This window comes from Mirounga leonina, unplaced genomic scaffold, assembly GCF_011800145.1.
Source record: "Mirounga leonina isolate KUSES-001 unplaced genomic scaffold, KU_Mleo_1.0 Mir_201, whole genome shotgun sequence".
NCBI classification, from domain to species: Eukaryota; Metazoa; Chordata; class Mammalia; order Carnivora; family Phocidae; genus Mirounga; species Mirounga leonina.
The window spans coordinates 30,127,639-30,136,746 of NW_023270504.1; the positions used below are offsets into that span (position 1 = coordinate 30,127,639).

General features: G+C 54.5%; 2 long non-coding RNA genes across 2 annotated transcripts; one reads left to right on the forward strand and one right to left on the reverse strand.

Moving 5' to 3' along the window:
- Window positions 1–1,409: 1,409 nt before the first annotated feature.
- LOC118025798 lies at window positions 1,410–4,039 on the reverse strand. Its single transcript, XR_004683388.1, has 3 exons — window positions 3,769–4,039; window positions 3,382–3,497; window positions 1,410–1,582 (listed from the first exon to the last, which is right to left on the reverse strand). It is a non-coding gene; the product is annotated as an uncharacterized LOC118025798 (long non-coding RNA).
- On the forward strand, window positions 1,600–3,507 carry LOC118025799. The gene is made up of 2 exons (XR_004683389.1): window positions 1,600–1,903; window positions 3,001–3,507. It is a non-coding gene; the product is annotated as an uncharacterized LOC118025799 (long non-coding RNA).
- Window positions 4,040–9,108: the final 5,069 nt, after the last annotated feature.

A 9,108-nucleotide genomic window follows, 5' to 3' on the forward strand; every position in this document is an offset into this window, starting at 1 on the left:
TGATCCCGGGGGTCCTGGGATCGAGTCCCTCATCAGGCTCCCTGCTCATCAGGGAGTCTGCGTCTCCCTCTGCCTGTCCCCACTCCTCCCCTCTCCCGGCTCGTGCCTCTTTCTCTCAAATAAAAAAATAAAATCTTAAAAAAAAAAAAAAAAAGACCATAGAGAAGAAGACATGGTGGCCACAAACATAGCTTCAATGGAGGCTGGATGGGCCCATACTGTGGAGATCTCTAATGCTCTGGAAAGGAAGGCCAGTTTGGGGAATCCTTAGCCACACCACCGGTGACGGAACTACAGCCACCACAAAAGGCCCATCAAGAAAAAAAGAAAAAGCAAAGCACCTGGGTGTGTCCACTCTGGAAAGTGTCCAGGCCCAGTGACCGTGGGGGCTGCTGGGGGTAGCGAGGAGCAGCCTGCAGCCGGAGCCGTGCGGGGAAGTCGCCCAGCCCTACGAGGCCGGGAAGTGATGGGCCTCGGGTCAAAGCCGGCGCGGTCTGTGCGCCAGTGTCTCTCCGCAGTTCCTGCCGCCCGGCCCGGCACCGCCAGAGCCTGAGGCCAGACAGCAGGCTCGCTGCGGCCCGGGCCTCCGAGCGGACTCCCTGGCGGCCCTGCAGGGCGGGAGGCAGCGCGGCCCGCCCGGAGGCGGTGGGCGGTTCCGAGCTCGCCGGAAACCACGTGCCCCGCTTTCCGGCGGCCCGAGGCCCGAGGCCCGAGGAGGCTGGCGCCGCCCGGAGCCGGGCGCCCTGTCCTCGCCAAGGTTCAGGCGGTGCCGCGTGGTGAGTGCTGTCTCCCCAGGCCCCCGGTGAGAAGGGGATGAGGTTGGAAGAGTCGGTACCACCACCAGCCCTCCGCGTCCCCCGAGACCATGCCCCCGCCGTGGCGAGCGGGGGAGATTGATGTCCCCCGGAAGCGGCGCTCACAGGGGGACTGGCGCGGGTCCCTCCCTTGCTTCCAGCTGTGCGGCGACAGCAAGCTGGCCTTCCCGCCTGAGTTAGCAATCCTGCCAGCCTCCCTTGTGTCTCCCGGGCTCAGTGCCCCCTCTTGCCCGCCCCCCAGCACTCCAGCCTTGCTGCTGAGGGTGAAGAACCCCACCCGCCTTCTCTCACGAGGGAGGGCGGGGCGTGTGAGGGGAAAAACGTCCGTCAAGTGTCTGCGGAGTTGCCGCCGCCTCCGGCCCTGGCGGCATTCACACTCAAGACGTGGTTCCTTTGGGTTCGTCTTGGGCTTGAATTTTTTTTTAATTACGATTTTATTCCTAAGGATTGTCGGAAACGAGGCTTTGGGGGGAGTCTGCCGGCAATCTTAACTTGGAGGGGCGCGCGCACCGGATGGGGCGGCCTCCTGGCCTGTCGCCGCGCGTGGGCGGCAGAAACGTGCTGGAACCAAGCCCAGCCCCCGGCACTGGTGTGCGAGGCCCGCAGCCGCGGCTGCCCCTCCCCCGGCGGCCGCACGTGGTCAACCGAGGGGACGCGCGCGGCAGGCTCCAGGGGGAGTGGGTGGCTGGAGGTTCTTGTATCTAGTTTTCCTTTGATCGCTGTCATGAGCATGATGTCAGGAAGATCCCGCAGCTTTGAGGCGTCATCTGACTCCAGGGAAAAAGAAAAGTCAAGAAGCCGGTCAGCCCTCCGCAGCCGTCGGCTCCTCGCTGGCCATCCCCGCGGCGCTCGCTGCTCAAAGGACCCCCGCCCAGCAGGGGCCGCGCCATCTCGGGCGGCTGTCCCCCGGCCACACCGGCTGCTTGCCCTGCACAGCCTCTGTGGGGCCCGCAGGGCTGTGGGGGACGGGATGCTTATCCCGCCGACTGCGCGGAGAACAGAAGCAACGTAGGGCTTGGCGCGTGTGAGCCCTGGCCCAGAAGATGAAGGAAGACCCAGGTTCTCCTCTTCTCTTCACTGCTTATTAGGTGTGTGGGCTTGGAGAATTCACTTGGCCCCTTTGACCTTCAGTTTTCTCATTTTTAAAATAGAAATAATAGTGCCCAGGGGCGTCTGGGTGGCTCAGGCGGTTGAGCGTCCGACTCTTGGTTTCTGCTCAGGTCATGATCTCAGGGTCCTGAGATCGGGCCCTGTGTTAGGCTCCAAGTTCAGTGGGGAGTCTGTTTGAGATTCTCTCTCCCTCTCCCTCTGACCCTCCCCCCACTCTCTCTCTCTCTCAAATAAAATCTTTTTTAAAAAAATATTTTATTTATTTATTTGACAGAGAGAGACACAGCGAGAGAGGGAACACAAGCAGGGGGAGTGGGAGAGGGAGAAGCAGGCTCCCCGCTGAGCTGGGAGCCAGATGCGGGGCTCGATCCCAGGACCCTGGGATCATGACCTGAGCCAAAGGCAGACACCCAACTGAGCCACCCAGGTGCCCCTCAAATAAACAAATCTTTAAAAAATAAAAATAAAGAAATAAAGTGCCCCCTTCACAGGTGTACAGTGCAGTTAGGTGAGCTAATGCATGGGAAGGCTCACGGAGGGGCCCCAGCAGCTGTTTGTTGCATTAATCAGCTCGGGTGAGCCATCCTTTGCCTGGGAAACCCTTGCTGGGTCGCACCCACCATCTGCAGGATAGAATTATCCCTGTGGCCTATGAGTAAATCCACATACTGTTTTGCCTAAAGACGCCAAGGGGACCATCACCTGCCTAAAAGTTCATCCCACTCTGACCGGGGCCTGTAAGTGCTATTTCCCCCTGTCTGAAATCTTACAGATGGGAAAGCTGAGGCTGGGAATGGGGAGTCTCATGTAGGGGAATTGCCACCCCCCTCTTCCCCCCAGGCGCCCCCCCCCCCCCCCCCCAGTCCCAGGCTCCCTGCTGCCGGGCATGAACTTGGGAGAGCACACGGGACAGCTCTGGGCCTGCCTTCTGGGAGCCCAGTCCGGGCTGAGGCTGCGCTGCCCTCCCCCAGGGGAATCCGATGCCAACAATCATATTGTTTCTGCTTTAGGAGGAAAAAACCCCAGATGCCAGTGTGCCTGCCTCATCAGCTGGGGCCGTGTTATCCTCCTGCAGGGATGGGCTCCTGAATGCAAGCTTTGTCTGGCCTGCCTGTTAGTCACTGTGACAAAAGAGACCCAGGGAGACTGGAGCCCGACGTTGGATTCTTTGGCCAGGACGTCACGTCGTGGAGGCCAGGCCGCAGCGTGCAAGCAAAGCCCGGTTCCAGGACCTCTGAGCTCTCCTGCGTGCATTGGGACCAGCAGAAGTCACCCGAGGTGTCCCCACTCAACCCCACCCATGAGCGCATACTTTGACCTCCATCCCCTCCCCCCCGGGCCCCATGGCCCCCTCATCTCCCCGTCCCCTCTGCCTGGAAGGCCCCTGAGGGCAGGAAGCGTGGCTGCCTCCCTCCTGGGTCCCCTGCAGGCCCCCAGCACACACTCTAGGGCTTACCAAGTGCTTCCAGCAGATGTGCTCCCTTGTCGGCTTCCCTTGAGCTATGTATCCTGGGATTCTCTTTTCCACAGCTGGCCCGGGGTCAGCCCATGTCACTGGAAACGTATCAGTCCCTGAAATATTCACACAAACACCTGTCAGGAGCCCACCTTCCCCCGTGGGCAGGATGGGTCACAACAAGCCCACGCCAGAGCTACTTGATGTCATGGGGAGTCCCGGCTTGCTGCCTCCTCCATTTCAGGCCAGGCCATGGAGCAGCAGGGTCCCCGCGACTGCAGCTCGGGAGCACACAGCTGGGAGGGCAGCAGCTGGGGTTTGACCCTGGAGCCTCGGGATCCTGTTGCAGGGGCTTACTGGGGCCTTCTCTATTCCCCCTGTGCTGACCTCTTCGCGGGCTTCCCTGTGCAGTGAGGGCCGGTAGGAGCTCTTCACAGGAAAATCTTCATGCCGAAGGGCTCAGTTGATGTCTTGGGAGCTTGCCAGGGACTGAAATGCAGCCAGTCTTTCTAAACGTTCCTCCTGGCCCTGCAAGTATGTGCATACATACACCATACACCCGAACTCTGGGTGATACACACACACTCACACTCACACACACACGCACGCACAGGCTTTGGCCAAGTGTGAGGGTCTCCATGTTATGAAGGGAATAAGTAAACAAACTCAACATTTCTGTTTCCCTCTGAGGCTTGCAAAGAAGGTGTTAAGAGCACAAGATTTAAATCATAAACTTTATTAAAAGCCAAACAGCCCAGTGTGTGACTCTTGCCAACTCGGACAGAGTCTTTGGGGTAAAGCTACACTGAGCTAATCCAGAAGGAATCAAGTGGAGGAAGACAGCGGGTGGGAGGGAGCCAAGGCATCCAACCTATGGAAGGTGGAGTGGGGGCAGCTGCGCTTGGATTCAGCCGCCCACCCCGGCTGGGCCAGGAGGATGGGGCAGGAGCCCAGGTAAGGCCTTCAAAGTATTGAATCGTGTTTTCTAACTTTCTTCATTCTATTCCCTTAACAAATGGAGCCTCTTTATACCTGAAGGACTCCTGGCAAGGCAGGGGGAGCATGTACTCCAGCCAGTCTCAGAACAGGCCAAAGTTGCTGGGTGAGTAGCATTTGAGAGATGAGCAAGAGAGGAACGCCCCAGCTGCTCCCCGACCAGGCTCGTCTCCACCCAACCTGAGGCAGCTTTCCTCTTCCAAAGATTAGTTGCCTCTTTACCGGGGGCAGGGACCATGGCCACAAGACACAGAAAGATGAATAAGATCGCGGCTTGCAAGGAGTTCTAAATCCAGTTAGGGAACCAGAACAAAGACACGAATCAACAGTAAGCACTGTAATTCAGGACAGGATCAGAGTGGAGGGGGCCAAGCAGAGGAGCTTTTCCTGGGGAGAGGGAACCACTCTTACCTCCAACCCAAATTTGGCCCCAAGATGTCTTCCCAAAATGGCTCTGCCAGACTCAAGCTCTTCACTAACCCTCAGCCCGGCTCCTGTTCTCCATCTGTCTCACCTCCTGAGGACATTTCAGCACCACTAGAGTCGCTTGGGATGTTGTGTCATTGAACTTGAAGAGTCCCACCTCTACTCTCTGACACAAGCTGGCCAAGGACAAGAGCCCGTCTCTGCAGAGCCCCTGGGATAGCAGCCATCCCATTCCACACATGACAGAAGCCCTCCATCCCTGAGCTGGCCCCAGGAGGCTCCCGGACCTGAGGGGGCCAGTGAGGACCCACAGACAACAATGGGGCCAGGAGGAAGGGATGCAGCCTTGGTTAACGGACACGGGACCCTGCTGGTCTTTTTCCCACCAGTTAGACTTCTCAGGCAGTATGGCTTCAGGAGACCCACGTGTCTTAACAAAGTATTGGTTTTATCGTAAGGTGTTAAAGATCATTGGGTGCCTGGCTGGCTCAGCTGATAGAGCACAAGACTCTTGATGGGGTCATGAGTTTGAGCCCACATTGGGTAAGAGGTTAGTACAATAATAAAATAAAATGCTTTTTTTTTTAAAAAAAAATCATCAGCACAGCTTGGGACTGGCCACAGCATTCTTCCAAATCTCCTCCATGTAATCTCCTGGGAGTACCGAGGGCCTTTGCCCAGAATCTCTGCAACCTTCAAAGATCTGGGGCGTGGGGGCGGGTCAGGCAGGACTTATCTAATCCCCTCGGAACAATTTCCTATATATGTGTGTATGTAGGTGTCTCTGTAAATAGCGATTAAATATTCTTGCCTGGATATCTGTGTCTGCAAACCAGGGCTTCTATTAAATGTAATTACTTCCTCCTGGAGTTCTTTGAATTCTCCCTCCTGAGAGAGAGAGAGGAAGAGCGGAGAGGTGTGTGCTTCGAGCCTCGCCTGAGAAGTGAGGGCCCGGAGGTGGCTCACGCAGGCTGTGTGGCTGGTCACACTTGCCCTTGACAGCCAGGAGATGCCCAGGATCCAAGAAGACCCGGGCCTGCCGTCCCTCCACCTCCTTGCCCACACCTGCCACTAAGCTGCCCCAGGGGGACAGCTTCTCATCCCCAAACCTGCCCAGCCTTCCCCAGCGGCTGTTCTTTCTTTCTCCCTTTGCCTAAAAAGATCCCACCACAAAAATAAAAAACAAAACAAGTCTCCTTCTCTTCCTCCATAAGTAGCCACCGGATCAGGAGACCACAGGGGCTGGAAAGCGCGCTGGTCTGCAGGGCCGGAGGTCACTATGCAGGTGTGGGCCGCGGACGGGTTCAAGGTCTGCTCCGTTCCCAGCAAGCGTGGGAAGGAATGTGTCCTGCGTCTCCAGGACACACATGATCCCAGCTGCTGGCGGCGGGGCCAGGTTGGTGGAGAAACTCCATCATTTGTGTCCCCTGCTTCTCCCCAGCTTTTCCTGGGATGCCTTTTGAGGTTTGCTATACGTGTTTGTTTCCAGGTTTGCGTCAGTCACTGTTGACTGTGGGTAACTTTCGTTACCAGGGCAAACCTGGGCCGGGCCAGCTCCCCACAGTGCCTCCGAGGCCTCCCACCCCAGCGGCCGCCAGCTCACCCCCACCTCGGCCTCCCCTTTGCACACACTGCTCTCCGTCCACACCACCCACCCCTGGGTTTGCCGTTATTTTCACAGTGGCCCTCTGTGAATTTTAAAAATGAGCATTAGAAGAGTTATTTATACGAATACCTCCACAGGAGGTTATTTATATGAGAACATACAGTATCCTTGATCATCCAGCTGCCGAGTTGGAGGGACGGAAAGAACCCTTTATTAAGTGCCTCTGATGAGTCAGACCCCGAGCCAGCCCTCTCCTATGTGGCTGGGATCACTGTCCACGTTTTAGACAGATGTGGAACGCGAACACGGCGCACATCTGTTTTGTCATCCATATATCCTTGTGCTTAGAAGGGTGGCTGGAGCTTTCTAGGTGTTCAGTAAAAACGTGTTCCATAAATGAATGGAAAGGAAGCAGAGGTTCAGCGCGGGATGCCACTGACGTGGAGTCCCACGGCCTGGCCATGACCAGATGGATGGCGCCAGAGGCCTGCCTGGCCCTCAGCCCGGGCTCCTTCCCTCCCCCTTCCATGGGTCTCCCTCATCTTCTCTGGTTGTAGCCCCTGGGCTCTCGCAAAGGCTGGGGTGTGACCCAAACAGCACGGTGTTTCCTCAAAAAATTAAACAGAGAATTACCATATGATCCTGCAACCCCTCTTCTGGGCATAGAATGGAGGGCGGGGTCTCAAAGACTCGTAGCCGCATTATGCACAACAGCCGAAAGGTAGAAGCAACACCAGTGGCCGACAGTGGATGAACGCATAAAACAAAATAGCCATCAGTGGAGTATTATTCTGCTTTAGAAAGAAAGAAGCTCTGATGCAGACCACACAGGGCTGGACCTGGAGACATTACACTAAGTGATTAAGGCAGGTGCAAAAGGACGAATAACGGTGGGATTCCTCTTATATGAGGGGCCTAGAGTAGGCAAATTCATAGAGACAGAAGGCAGATTAGAGAGCAGCACAGGCTGGAAGAAGAGTGGGGGGTTAGTGTTTAATGGGCACAGAGTTACCATTTGGGAAGACGAACCGTGCTCCGGAGAGGGATGCGATGGTGGCATGTGCTTCGTGCCACCGAACTGTACACGTACAGATGGTTCAAATGGTCATTTTTATGTGATCTAAATGTTATCACAATAAAAAGTTAATTAAAACTAATAAATACAAACCGGAAGTAGAATAGAGTTTTTCTTGAGAACAATGAAAAAGTTGTGTGTGTGGACTGTGGGGATGGTTATATAGCATTGTGATACTCGGTCCCACCACACTCTATACCTACGAATCGTTAAAATTATAAATTCTCTGTCACGGGCGCTCCTGGGTGGCTCAGTTGGTTGAGCATCTGCCTTCGGCTCAGGTCATGATCGAGTCTCGCATCGCATCGGGCTCCCTGCTCAGCGGGGAGTCTGCTTCCCCCTCTGCCTGCCTGTGCTTGTGCTCTCTCTTTCTTTCTCTCTTTCACATAAATAAATAAAATCTTTTTTTAAAAAAATAAAATACACCTGAGGGCTTCTTCCGTTTTCTAAATCGGGAATGGGGCACAAAGAGGTTGAGTAAACTACCTCTTATTAGATTTGTTCGGTTTAGAGCAGAATGCTCCCGAGGAATTCACTTTATATTAAAGAAAGGCTGCTTTCGATTAAGGGCATCATAAGAGAGCAGCGGGGGTCCCCCTAACTTCCCTCTTACGGCAGCATCCCCTCTCACTCTCTAAAGCAGCCGATTCCATTTTTGAACAGATTTTTATGTTAGAAAACTCTTCCTTATAGGTTCATACGTAGTGAGGGCTGGAAAGGATCTTAGAAATAATCCTGTCTACTCTCTTCATTTTCAACAGAAGGGGGTCTAGAAATATTAAGCAATGTGGTCAAGATCCCACTTTTGGCAGCACCCAGACCCCTGCTCTTGAGCCTCAGGCTCCTTCCAGCGTGGCACCTAAGACCTCTGAGCTGGGATGACCCAGCCCCAGCTAAATCGGACACCGGCTAGAATCGTCCTCCTACAGCCTCTTCTTCCTCCTGCTGTAGCCCCAGCAACATGCTCCCCTGCTCAGGGAGCCTCCCTGGCCACCGGCAATGAAGAGCACGCCTTCCCCAAAGTTAACCCAAGAGCTAGTCCACTAAAGGCAAGGCACAGGCTGAGCCTGGCTACCCATCCCCCAGTCCTTTCTACCTCAACAAGAATAAATCTGTTCCACCAGAAATAGCAGAGATCAATATTATTTGCTGCAACTAGAAATGGATACCCCACTGGGACCGCCTATGAAAAGTGCATCTCGCGTTTATTCAACAAGCTGATGTTATCTCGTGGAAACAGCAAAACACCATGTGCTGCTTGCAAACTATAATGTTCACTTAGATTCCAAAATTGCCAGCAACTACAAAGTGTAGATGTGAGCCTTTGGGGATTAGATGGGGAGTCACCCATTCCCCACTTTGGAGCCAGAAACTATATATCTGCTGCCTAGGTTTGCCCCAAATTCAATCACTGTGTCTGACAAAAATGTGAATACATTCAGCTTCATACACAGCCTCTTGAAATGGCTTGAGGAAATGAAGCCCAAATAACTTTGAAATAACTTGAAAATAACTTTTCAACCTTATAAAAGTATAGGGAGTAGACTTTCATATGAGTTCTCATGGTATCCAAGAAACAAGAAAACTGAAAAAATTTACGCTTTTAAACTTTAACTTCATGTGT